Below are 13,271 nucleotides of genomic sequence, written 5' to 3'. Positions count from 1 at the left end.
AGCAGCATGGAAGTGTAAGCCGAATAAACCCTTTCCTCCCCAACTTGCTTCTTGGTCATGATGTTTGTGCAGGAATAGAAACCCTGACTAAGACAAGGCAGAACCAGGAGAGTGGCCAAAGAAGAAGCAGAAGCTGTGAGTAGTTACAGGAGGTAAAGTCAACCAGCCATGTGAGTTTTCCATTTATGCCTGGGGTGGTAAAAGAGGTTTAGCAGTGCCCAGTCATTAAATTAGCAAAGGTATTTTAAGATTAACTAGCATGTGTCTATTTTTTTCATCTGCGGATCCAATATTGTCTGGGCAGGGGCTTGTAGCAAGGTCTATTCCCAGAGCTTAGGCAGAGTAGCAAAAACTACACACAACAGATAAAGTCTAACAGGAGCAGGTAGGCCTTCTGCTCAAAACCAAGCAAAGCCCTGATGTTTCTGGTGTTCCTGAAAATCTGCAGTCTTCATACTTGGGATGCTGAGCAAGAAGACCACAAATAAGAGGCCAAAGAAAGCCTGTATCACAGAATCACACACATAAAAAATAAACAAACAAACAAAACAAAACAAAATAAAACAATAGTAATAAGTAAGTATAAAACTAAACACAGGTGGGAAGGAGGAAAATTTGTGAGTAGCGAGGTCAAGAAGATGAGTCAGCAATTTCCTTTCCAAAGTGATTTCTCAGGATGAAAAGTGAATTCTAAAAGTAGATAGAGTACTCAATATTGAGTTCATCAATATTTGTTATTGTTAACGATTGGGTTATTGAGTATCCTATCACTGGTTTGCATGATCTTATAAGTATTCACCCTTCAGTTACTCTGGTATGTCTGTCCTTTGATCTGGCTTTAGACTTAGGAGAAATAAACACTAAGGGACAGCAAATGGAGGGAGAAAAATCTGGTATAAGATAGTGTATAATTAAATGACCAATTGTAAAGTGAACATTTTAGGACCACTGTCCATCATTATTAACTATTAATCAAAATAGTATTATTTTTTCTTATTATTGTGAATTTTTAAAATTATTAAGTTGAATGTCTGAATCGAAGAGCAAGTGGCTTTCTTTAAATAATTAAAAGATAATATTAATACTATAATTAGTGTATACATTTGAAAATCAAAATATATTTTTAATTTATGTTTAAATACATATATTTAACTATAAAGTATCTTTAAATACAAACACACATATATATATGTATATGTATATATATATGTATATATATATAGTTTATAAGTTTAATGACTAAGCTTCAAAATGAAGTCCATGAGAATACTAATAAACATCAACTGTCATCACAATTAAACATATCTTTATATTCTGAAAACATTAAATACTACTATTTAACAAGCAACACAGTTTTATGTAGAAATAATATAAAATTAAAATGATAGCTCATTGTTAAGTTTCCAGCCTAAGGATGCCAGATGTAATTGAGCAGCATTAACTCCCACAAAATAGGGCCCAGAGGTGACATCCTGATTACCATTCTCAATTAACATGCCTACATTTTTTAATGTCTATGTTTAATGTCAAAGCATTAAGAGACTTCCAAGGTAAGAAATCTATTAGTGTTTCAAAAAAAAAAAAAATATGTCCCAAACCAGAGAGACAAGAAGCAGAATGAAACCATATGTCATTGGCAGTCAGGTGATAATCCCAGCAGTATGAATTAATCAGGTTACTCAAGAGAGAGCTATAATTTCAAAACTAGTCTAGGAACTCTGGGTTGCCCACGAGGCTGAATCAGCTTAAGACAAAACAACAAATCTGAAAAGAGTTGAGAAGAATTATACACAAGGGAGAGACCATTTCCATAGTCCCCATTGCCACGTCGGGATATTCAAATCAAAGGCTGGCCTGCATGTTTTCCTTGGTTTTCTTGATGACCTTCACAAAACCTGGCATGCCACATATTCTTAACACACAGCTCATGAACGAGCAGGCAAGAGAAAATAGTTCAGTGTAAACCAAAGCTCAAAGTTCAGCCTGAGAGTAGAAAAATGCTCAAGGAACACAGCTTGAATCTGGGATCTAGTCCCGCCTTTGCGGCATGCTCTTTGTGTGATTGTGAGAAAATTATTTAATATTCAACTATTAATTTTATAAATTTCTATTATTGAATTCATAAATCCCTCATAATGCTGCATTCTGTCACTAAAACTCTATCTTAGCTTTAAATAAAAAAAGGAGTGCATAAAATATCCCACAAGTGAAGACAAAGAAAGAGAAATATGGAAAATGGCCAAAAATTAGTAACGGTAGATGACTTGAAAGATTGTGTTTGTTTTTAAGATTGCAACCATCTGAATAAAATTAGGTGGAAATAATCCCTTAGGGTCTGAATGTATTTAAGTAGAAACAACCCGTCTAAAATACAAAGGAGACATCCTTGAAGAAAATAAAAGCAAAATGTTCAAATGGAAGAGATTAATATTTAGGAGTAGTTTCTTCGTGCCCAAATGAAGAAATATGTGCTGCACATTGTCTCTGAGCCAGCCACCTGGTTAGGTGGGTTTAATGATAAGTAAGAGAAACTGTTCCTCATGACAGAGAAACAGATTAATAATTTAGCCTAGAAATTTAATTCTGAGTAGTTAATAAAAGGGCAAAATGATATTTGGGTAATAAGTAAATAATGGGTAGAAATTTGCATGAATTTTAACCCCTATGAAATGAAGATAGAATTGTATTTAGACCAAATTTATTAGGAACATTAACTAAAGGAGTTTAATATTAATTTGAATTCACGATAAATTATTTTCATAAAATAAACAATGCAGACTTCCTTGTGTCATTTGACAAATGTAAAATTCACATACTGTCTAAAATAAACATCTTTAGTTTAGATGTTCAATAAATATCTACAAACTTGTTTTTCTTTTCAACCAATTTATTTATGACAGCAGACTGTTGGGTAAAGTGATTAAAAGTTATTTTGTGCTAATTTTAAGTACAAAATTAGGTTAAATTTTCAAAGAAATTTGAAAATGTCAAAGCCTATTAATTAAAAAGTCCTCTGTATTATCAGCCATTAGTATGCTGATACTTAGAGGCTTTCTCATCTTACTAAAGCAGCACCTTAAAATGTCTTTGCTCATCACTAGCAAGGGCCAAATTATTTTCTAATATTTATTTGTTCCTTTCTTTTAAAATGAGGCACTGATGATGGCATTTTAGGGGACTATTGGCTTGTGTTTTTTGAAATATGACCCTATTAAGAATTGTGTAGAGAGGCCTCTGAGTTGACTTTTTAAGTTTGATTTTAATATGCAAGCAGTAGATATAAAATAGTAATAATATTTTACTTCCGGTCACATATAAGATGTGATATTTAATTATATAATTCATATGCTCTTTATTAACTTTACTCATACTAGCTTGGGGGTACAGTATGATATACCAATACACGTTTATGTTGGTTAATGATCAAGTTGGGTTCATTAGCATTTTTATCTTCAATATTTTATAAAATCTTGATTACTGTGGAATAATATACATTTGTATGGGGCCCAGTGTAATATTTCAATATATGTTTACATTACATACTGATCAAATTAATATAATTAACTGTTTGACCTTAATCTTTATTTTTTGGAACTTTTGAGCTTCTATTCATAAATTTACATAAATCTTTGTGAATTGTAGCATGTTAGCCCTGTGATGTGTTATTCTTGATTTTCCTAGTGATCTCCATTTTTTAATCTAAGTCAGATTTTTAAATATGTTCTCACATTGACGCTAACATATAATATTTTTCTTTCAATATCCTACTACAGATTCAGTAATGTCCTCCAGTTCCATTGATTTGCATTGACTGGATATCATTCTTTCATGGCTGAATAGTAATATGACTGAATTTTTCATTGTCTACTCTTTGATGAACATCTACTCTGCTTCTGTATCTTAAGTGCTTTAAATGGTACTACAATAAATACAAGCATGCAGATAGTCCTTTGATAGTCATTTCATTTGGATATAGACCTAGAAAAATGTTAACTACATAACTATAGCATAGCTTTGGGGAGACCCTATATAGTTTTTCATATTTCTGTGCTAATTAACACTCCCATCATTGATGCATAATAGTTCCCTTTCCTCTTCTTTTCATTCATTCATTAATTTACTTTCCATCCTGATTGCAGCTTCTCTTCCCTCCTCTCCTACCAGTTTCTCCCTCTCCTCCTCACCCCATGCTCCCTTCTGTTTCTCCTCCCAGATTAGGAGGCCTCCCATGGATCTCAACCAGCTGTGACATATTAAGTTGCAGTAAGACTAGATGGATTTTCTTTTACTTAGGCTACACAAGGCAGCTCAGTTAGGGGAAAAGGATCCAAAGGCAGGCAATGGAGTCAGAGACAGCCCCTGCTCCTGCTGTTAGGGGTCCCACATGAAGACCAAGCTGCACATCTGTTACATATGTATAGAGGGCCTAAGTCTGTTCCATGTGTGCTCTCTGGTTGGTGGGTCAGTGACAGTGAATCCCCATGGACCCAGGTTAGTTGACTGTGTAGGTTTTCTTGTAGTGTCCTTGACCTCTCTGACTCCTTCAATCCTTCCTCCCACTCTTCCACAAGATTCCCCAACCTCTGCCTGTTTGGCTATGAGTCTCTGTATCTGTTTTCATCAGCTACTGGGTGGAGCCTCTCAGATTACAGTAATACTAGGCTCATATCTGCAATTATAGGAGAAGGGGGACTCTCATGGCATGAGTCTCAAACTGGATGAGTAATTGGTTGGCCATTCCCTCAATTTCTGGCCCTCTTTATTCTTGCACATCTTTTAAGTAGGAAAAATTGTGGGTCTAAGGTTTTGTGGCTGGGTGTCCCCATCCTTCCATTGGAAGGCTTGCTTTATTAGAGGAGATGACTGCTTCAGGTTCCATATCCCCTATTTCTAGAAGTCTTAGCTAAGGTCACCCTCAGATTCATGGAAGTTTCCATTGCCCTAGGTTTCTAGCTCATCTGAGAGATGCTCCCTCCCCATTGATCCCAGTTCTCTCTCCTTCCATCCTTCCCCTGCATGCATCCAGCTGTCCATTTTATTTCCCCTTCTTAGTAAGATTTAAATGTCCTCCACTGGGGGACACTTGTTACTTAGCTTCTTTGGGTCTGTGGATTGTGAAATATTTTGCATCATCTCCCACCTTTTACTTTTTGCTTAAAACTTAGGGGTCATTTTGCTTCTGTGTGAACATTAAAAGTTGTTTTTTGTTTGTCTGTTTGTTATGTTTTAACTAATGCCAAGAATAACACCATTGATTTGATGAGAATTTTTCTGCAAATTTGTAAATCTATATATCACTTGGATCATGTAGACAGTTTAAGAATAGTAACTGTTCTAATCCATGACTATTAGAGATATTTATGGTTTTGTCTGTTTTAAGTTCTTTTAAGAAGTTCATAATGTTTATCATTTTGCTTCCTTAGTTCTATATATTTTAGACAGATTTAAAATCTGATACAGAGTAAGATAACTTTCATGATTTCTTTTTCAGCAGCCTTCTTATTGATATAAAAAGGCCACACTAATTCTTACATATTTATTTCCTATTCTAACTTCATCTCATTCACTCTCAGTTACAAGGGCAATGAGTAGATATCCTTTCATTAGGATAGTTTCAGATCCCACAAGAAAAGGTATTAAAAGCTCATTATTTAATAAATAACATAATTCAATAGTCAACTTAGTCATGTTCTGGTACTGCAAGTTGAACACTGTGAATTTATAATAGATATGTGTGATTTAAATATTATGGTCCATTTTTTGATGGTAGTTAAATAAGTATTAAAAACAAAATGTCATCAGTATGACTATGCAAAATATTCACACTTAGACATAGTAAAAGTACACATGACTATAATAAATAAGGCCTTCGAGTACTTCCTTAAACTAAGTAATTGTGTGCATGCATGTGTGTGTGTGTGTGTGTGTGTGTTTGTGTGTGTGTGTGTGTAAAAAACAAAATCTCAAGTCCTTGCTGTCAAGAGTAATTTGACAGGAAAAGTTGAGCTTCTGCCACCCTGAATCCAGAGCATTAGGTAATGAGTTTCTCCCATGGGCATCCAGGAAATGTGTAAAACATGACATGTGCTTGTGGCATAAGGTAACTTCCATTATACCGTAGAACACTAGTTGTTGAAATATTCCTAAGCGCTATGTTTGTATTATTTCCTATTTTTAGGAGGAGAATTCATGAAAATTATTCCTAAGTCAACTCTGATACAGCATGTGTTTACTGCGGGACTTCTCAACACAATTTACAGGCATATATGTATTGTTATTCTCCAAGAAGATAATATACCATTTAGTATTTCCAGTGTGAATTTGTCTACTTTGTGAATTTGTCTACAGTGCAAATTTGTTTTCTTTGAGACTGAAAATTCATGAAGTTTACATAACTGCCCTATATGGAATGTCAACAAGAATGTCAGATTTCTAAAGCAGGTTACAGAAACATATATTCTCCTTAATTCTTTTAGTTCCTTCACCTTGGAGAATCCCACTATGTCCCCTCCCCAAAGTCCTGAATGTTTATTATTATTATTATTATTATTATTATTATTATTATTATTATTTAATCTTTTTTTACAGTCCAGTCACTATCCCCCTCCCTGTCCACCCTATGATGGTTCCTTATCCCATATCTCCTTCCCTGTCTCCAAGAAAATGTCCCCACCCCTCCAACCCCACCACACTAGACCTCCCCACTCCCTGGGCCCTCAAGTCTTTTGAAGGTTAGATGCATCGTCTCTCACTGAGGCCAGACCCAGCAGTCCTCTGCTGTATACGTGTCTGGGGCCTCATATCACCTGGTGTATTCTGCCTGGTTGGTGGTTCATTGTCAGCAAGATCTCAGGGTTAGTTGAGACTGCTGGTCTTCCTATGGTATAGTCTTCCACTCAGCTTCTTCCAGCTTTTCCCTAATTCAACCACCAGGGTCCCCAACTTCAGTTTATTGATTGGGTGTAAGTGTCTGCACCTGACTCTTTAAGCTGCTTGTTGGGCCTCTCAGAGAACAGCCATTCTAGGCTCCTGTCTGTTAAGTACACTATAGCCTCAGTAATAATGTCAGACCTTGCAGCCTCCTCTTGAGCTGGATCCCACTTTGGACCTGTCCCTGCACCTCCTTTTTCTTAGGCTCTTCTCCATTTTTGTCCCTGCAGTTCTTTTAGACAGAGTCATGCATTTTAAAATGGAGCTTTTTACCTCAGTTAAATACTGAAGCCTCTTGGCATATTTGATAAAGATACCTTCTCCCAAAAGAAAAATCCCAGAAGTGGAGTGACACTAGGAAAAGAGAAATAAAGGAAATGTTTATGAAAATAAGACCTACCCTCTTGCCTCTGTTGGTTTGGTTGGTTGGTTTTTATTTATCTGCTTGCTTGCTTATTAGGTTGGTTGGTTTTTGTAAGGCATCACTTTATATTAGACCTGGGCTACAACTTCTCAAGTGTTCTAGGGTGCCTTCCAATTTATAGCAATGGTTCTCCTGCTTCACTCTCCTAAGAGTTGGGATCTAGGCTTGAGGCACCTTTCCCAGCTAGTGCTATCATATTTGTTCATTGAGAATAGATCTTTTCATACAGTATATGCTAATTAGTTACCACATACCCAACTCCTCCCCAGGATCGCCCCACCTCCCTTCCTACTAAAATTCACATTCTTTCTCTCATGAGAAAACAACAGACATATAGGAACATCCTGTTTTGAACATCTCCAGTGTGTCAGAGACATTTCATGTTCTCTGTATGAGAAGACTAAACTGTGCCATGTAGGAGAATATTGAGAAAACAGTAATAGCACTACAGGGAACGTTCTAAATTCCAAATGTGGGTTGTTCTCCTATTGGTCCCCATTTTGGGCCCTGGTTTGGGCCTTGAGGACAAACCTGAGCCTGGCTCGAATTTTGAAACCTTGTCTCGGTCTCTTTCTTATTGGGGTAACTGAGCAAGACCTGTTTGGTCCTGCCTCTGTCCCCATCATTGCTGATGTAGAGCTTTGCCATTGGCCCTGTCAGTCACTCCATACCCTCTGTCACCCTTCCCTGCCTCCTATGTCATCTTACCCCACCAAAATCCCCTCCCTTTGTTCTGGACTTACATAGGCGAGAGACTGATGCCATAAAGTTGAGTTCCTGCTTCGACAAGACTCCCTGCTCCGTGTATTTCTTTTGGGCCATCCCGCACAGCCCGGGAGAGACCCCAGCAGGACCAGGACCTCTCTCCTCTCACCTGGACCTGTTGTCAAGGAGACTAAATTCTCCAAGTTCCAAGAAAGAACTCATATGCTACTCCTAGGAGGTATCAAGGAGGCATTAACAGCATGGAGATTTTAGCTGAATCTTGAAAATTGAAATGCTGTTAATAAAGTACAATGGGTATTCGCATAAAATCTAAACTGTGTACTAAGTAGGATAAAGACAAAGGGGTGAGAAAGCCCGTGGCCTGTTTAGAAAAACAAATGGCTGCACACACTGTTACCAAGGAAGGTCCTGACACATCAGAGAGTGCTGCTGTAAGCATAAGCAACCATTTTTTTTGCCAAGGCTGACTCCCAGACCCTTAGCAGATAGAGAGCATGCTTGTAACCATTCAATCCTTCCTCTCCCATAGGCAGCTGGACCACAATCATTCTAGTGATGCATAATTGTTTTAAGATGATATTTGTGTTTTAAACCATTTCTTGAATGAATATTTAATTAATACTTCCTGATATCATACAGTTACGAAAGTTTCATTTCTGTGAACTTAGTAACAGTCATTAAAACAGCTCATTTTGGGTGCTAAGTCTGACTCTGCACTTATATTACTGTGTTGAATATTATAAATAACGCTATGCTGTCTATTTTCTGCTGATTACTAAAGTTTTGACTCCTATACATAAAGGTGCTATGTCAAGGATATGATTATCTTTAAAGTTTTTATTTAAACTAAAGAATTTAAAATCAAAGGATCTGTTTTCCCCTTTTAGTTCCAGTAAACAAGCAGCCTTAAGTTATTGGTGTTCAGAGACACTTTCCATGCTTAAAATAGGCTGAGAAATCCTGAGTGTGTTGGTTTATGCAACTTACTATCACATAAAATTAAATATATTAAAAAAGAGAACAAGATGAATGCATAAGCACACATTTATTTAGTTTCATACTAAGAGTTCATCATAGGTGATGTGAGCTGACAAATGCCACAGTACAGATGTGAAAGAATGAAACTGAAAGCAGCGAATGATGTCATAACATCACCATGGGATATGTCTGACGATTCTTGGGGAGGCTTGAGACCATGCACAGCATTTTCCTTGCTGAGCATTTTATTAATTTAGAAATAATGTATTTTAATCAATAAGAACTTTCCCTCACCTTATTGCCACTTGAGTTTTCCCCTGTCATTTTCTTCCTCTCTTAGGTGTATTCTTCATCAGTGCATAAAAACACTGGGGATGGGCATATTGATGGGTACCATACAACGTTGTGATACTTCCTGACATGGAATGTGCTGAAATCGGGAAAAAATCCCCCTCTGTGATCATTGTTGGTGTCAGCTTCTTTTCCACTTTTCCTCATTGTTCAATTTTTGAACAATTTTGAACTCAAAAAAATCTTTGAGTTTTTCTTTGAAATGTAAAGGATAGTACAACTTGCCTTTCTATTCAGTATATTGCAGTAAATCTAAATCAGTTATTCACTTGCTTTCTGTGGCTTGGTTTGGTTTGGTTTGGTTTGGTTTGGTTTGGTTTGGTTTGGTTTGGCTTGGTTTGGTTTGGTTTGGTTTTTCCTGGCAAACCTTAGGCTAACAAGACTTCAAAGAGTAACTAGATAAATGCCGCGGCTTTTTTGTATGTATCCCAGAGATATTTCCAAAAAAAAAAAAAAAAAAAGACAATCATTGCCTGAGACACTGATGATGTTTAACTTCAAAAACTCCCTCAAAAAAAAAAAAACAAAAATAAACCAAAAAAAAAAGGAGTTTGCACACTCCCTTTGCAAAGGTTCCCATGAAGAGAGAAGTCCCAGGAAAAGATAGATACTACTTTCCAGATTGCTTCTTCAGACATGTCGACATGTCTGCCATTCCATCTCACTGCTTCTCTTGCTGTTTCATTTAATCCTCTTGGCTTGCAAAATAATCAGCTCTAAATGATTCCTGCATTTGCATTTCTAGCCATCATCTGTCTACAATTTCCACTTTAATGCATAAAATTTGGGTGCATTTTTAATAGACTGCTGCAGGAATTATGTAACAACTGAGATTGTCTATTGTTTTTTTTTCCCCAAGATATTAGCCATATTTACTGCAAATGTGTGTAACTCCCTGTGTTTAAAAGAACCAATTCGATTTTTCCACAATAAAATTGAGTTGAAAAATCCCTTGAAGCGTTAGGTTTACAGAAATTATGTTCTGTCAAAATATTTTATAATGACAGTGTGAAATATCGCCCGGAGGAAAAGTATAGCTAAAAGTTGACTGAGAAATAATATCTTGGTGCTACACCACATTAGAATAATTTTTTTATTTCCTGTAGATAATATTTTACGGCGAGACTTTTGAGAAAGGACCTGTATTCTCCCACAAAGTAGAATATTTAAATGAGAAAGTTAAGGGTTCATGATGCATTACTAAATTACGAATTTGACTGCCACCTCCATCCATTCTCACTCATAAACGCCCTCTTTCCACATCGAACTAAATGAAGTGGTTAATAGTTTGGGCAAGTTCCTAGCTTTTGAAAATAGCCTGCAGTCAAAGGATGACATTAGTGATAAATATAACATGCAACTGACAATTTACATACAGTGCTGGTGCATACTGTGATACAGGGTAATTAGCAACCACCCCTGGCGACTCTCTGTGTCCACCCCTCCATCTGTTGCTTCATTTCAAGTTTTAGAAAACTAGAATAGTGAGTGTTTGGGATGCTTTGGGTAGCTTGAAATTTAGGCTTAAGGCTGTATATTCATATACATTATACATTCATTACAGAAATCTATAAAATTAATAGCCATATACTGAAGAATTCTTCTGTATCTAGCACTGGTTATGCACACACACACACACAAAGTACATAGTTGAAGGAGATTTCCAGGCTGCATCTACTATGTTTCTATCTTTAAATTGGGTACAAACAAATCTGAAACTGGTAAGTGCAATATCACATAAAAATGTCATAGTGTAGGTAAAATTTCCCCATTCTAGGGAAAGCAGTTCATGGGCTGTCTCTTTATGGAATATAAAACCAATAATATCTGCATTGTTCTGACCTTATGAAGCAAACATGCTTTAGAGATCAGCTGGGAATGTAGTTCAGTCAATAGATGCTTTTCTTCCTTGCACAAAGCAGCATTGCATGACCTAAATGTGGTGAAATATGTCTCTAATTCCAGTCTTTAGAAGGTGAAGATAGAACCATCAGAAGTTCAAGACAGTCCTCAGCTACACAGAAAGGCTAACTTGACTAGGTACTTCATCTCAAAAAAATTAAATAAATGAATAAAGAACAAAACATAATGAATACACTTAATAATAGTTATTAAATGTGAATATCATAAGTAGACAATCTAGATTAACGCCCATGCTGTGGTGTTAATCATATCCAGGATTCTTTGCTTATCTTTGTCTTAATTTTTTTTTCTACTTATCTGTTTCTGCAATGGCACATGAACAGATTGATATTAGAATTAAATAAACTCATATTCTAAACGTGGAAACATTATCTAGCATAGATTAGACTGTATTTGTTTGATAAGTAAATAAGAAGTAATATATATATGAGAGTTATTTCATCTTAACTCAGTCCAGACTTTACAGTCTGGCATACCTTAGCTATGTTTGTGCTAATTAATAATAAAATTCTAATTGTTCTCCTCATATTTATTCAATCATGGTCTTATTAAATATTAATGTTAGGACATAATTCAATGAACATCTACCCATCATTTTTTTATGAATAAACATATTGTTTTCACTGAATGACAATACATGCATTTTAACACTGGCCACAGGTTTGGAGAGCATTACAAATGAATGATACCAATTAATATAATAATGAACTGTGCTTATGAGTCAATGCACCACATTTTTTTCAAAAGCCAGAGATGATATGAATCTGTATGTGAATACTTTTAATTGAACAAGAGACCAGAAGTGAAACCCTGGAGGTGTAGATTAGGTAATTAGTTACAGTGTGCTTTGTGCTAGTCCCAAAAGAAATCAGCTAGAAGTAAAGCAATGGTGAGCAGACAGAATAACAAATACGAAAGCAAATGGAGACCTACTCTTTTTCCTATTTATTTACTATTTATTTATTTCCTATTTATTGCTCTAAAACCGTGCTTCAGGTTTCAGCCCCATGTATATGTTATCTATCTATATTTACCCAACAGCAACCTAAGAAGAGAGAGAGAGAGGGTGGGATTGGGGGGGGGGAGATGTACTTCCTGATTCTTGATATGATTTTATTTAATTTTAGGATGAAATGTTTTATCACATATTAATAATTAGTGACACAATATAATAAAATATGCACAAAAGTTACTCGGTTCTTCTTTATTTTAAAAATAAACTGTAATTTTTTTTTAAAAATGATATAACTAAAAGTTGTTTTCTGTTTTAAAGATATCAATACTGCTAACATTCTTTGATAATCAAATAATTCTAATATTCTAAAATTACAAAACATCTCAAACTGAATTATTGTTAAACAGGTATCATTTATAATAAATACAATACAATGAAAAGTTATAAACATAAGTAAGACCTGGGTGCTTTATTTACATGATGTGAGTATTTTGTAGTTATTCTGATAATTAACTATAATAACTTGACTGTGCATCTGTGAAATAATGTGTTTATAATTTAATCAGCAAGGTAATAGTTTTGGGAAGTGAAACTTAGCATGAGACACTTAAGGTCATTGGAGCATAGGGACAAAATTAATGCTGTTGATTTGTTTTAAAGAGAGCTTCTATCACATTTTCCTCTCTCTCTCTCTCTCTCTCTTTCTTGCTGTCTCACTCTGTGTCTCTATCTCTCTTTTCATATCTATGTGTCTCTCTGTATGTGTCCATCTTTCTGACTGTCTCTGTATTTCTGTCTTTGTCTCTCTCCCACACATGTACGTGTGCGCACACATGTGTGTGTGCACACATGCTCCCTTATACCTTCCGCCATAATGCGGTATAGGTGAGAGTACTGCCAACAGCTCCTTAATCTTGAAACTCTAAATTCTGATAAACATGAAAAATGATTTCCTCTGTGTATACTTAAAACATCTCTAGAATT

This window comes from Mus caroli, chromosome 16 (genome assembly GCF_900094665.2).
Source record: "Mus caroli chromosome 16, CAROLI_EIJ_v1.1, whole genome shotgun sequence".
In the NCBI taxonomy this organism is placed as follows: Eukaryota; Metazoa; Chordata; class Mammalia; order Rodentia; family Muridae; genus Mus; species Mus caroli.
Note: the sequence above shows the minus strand (reverse complement) of the source record.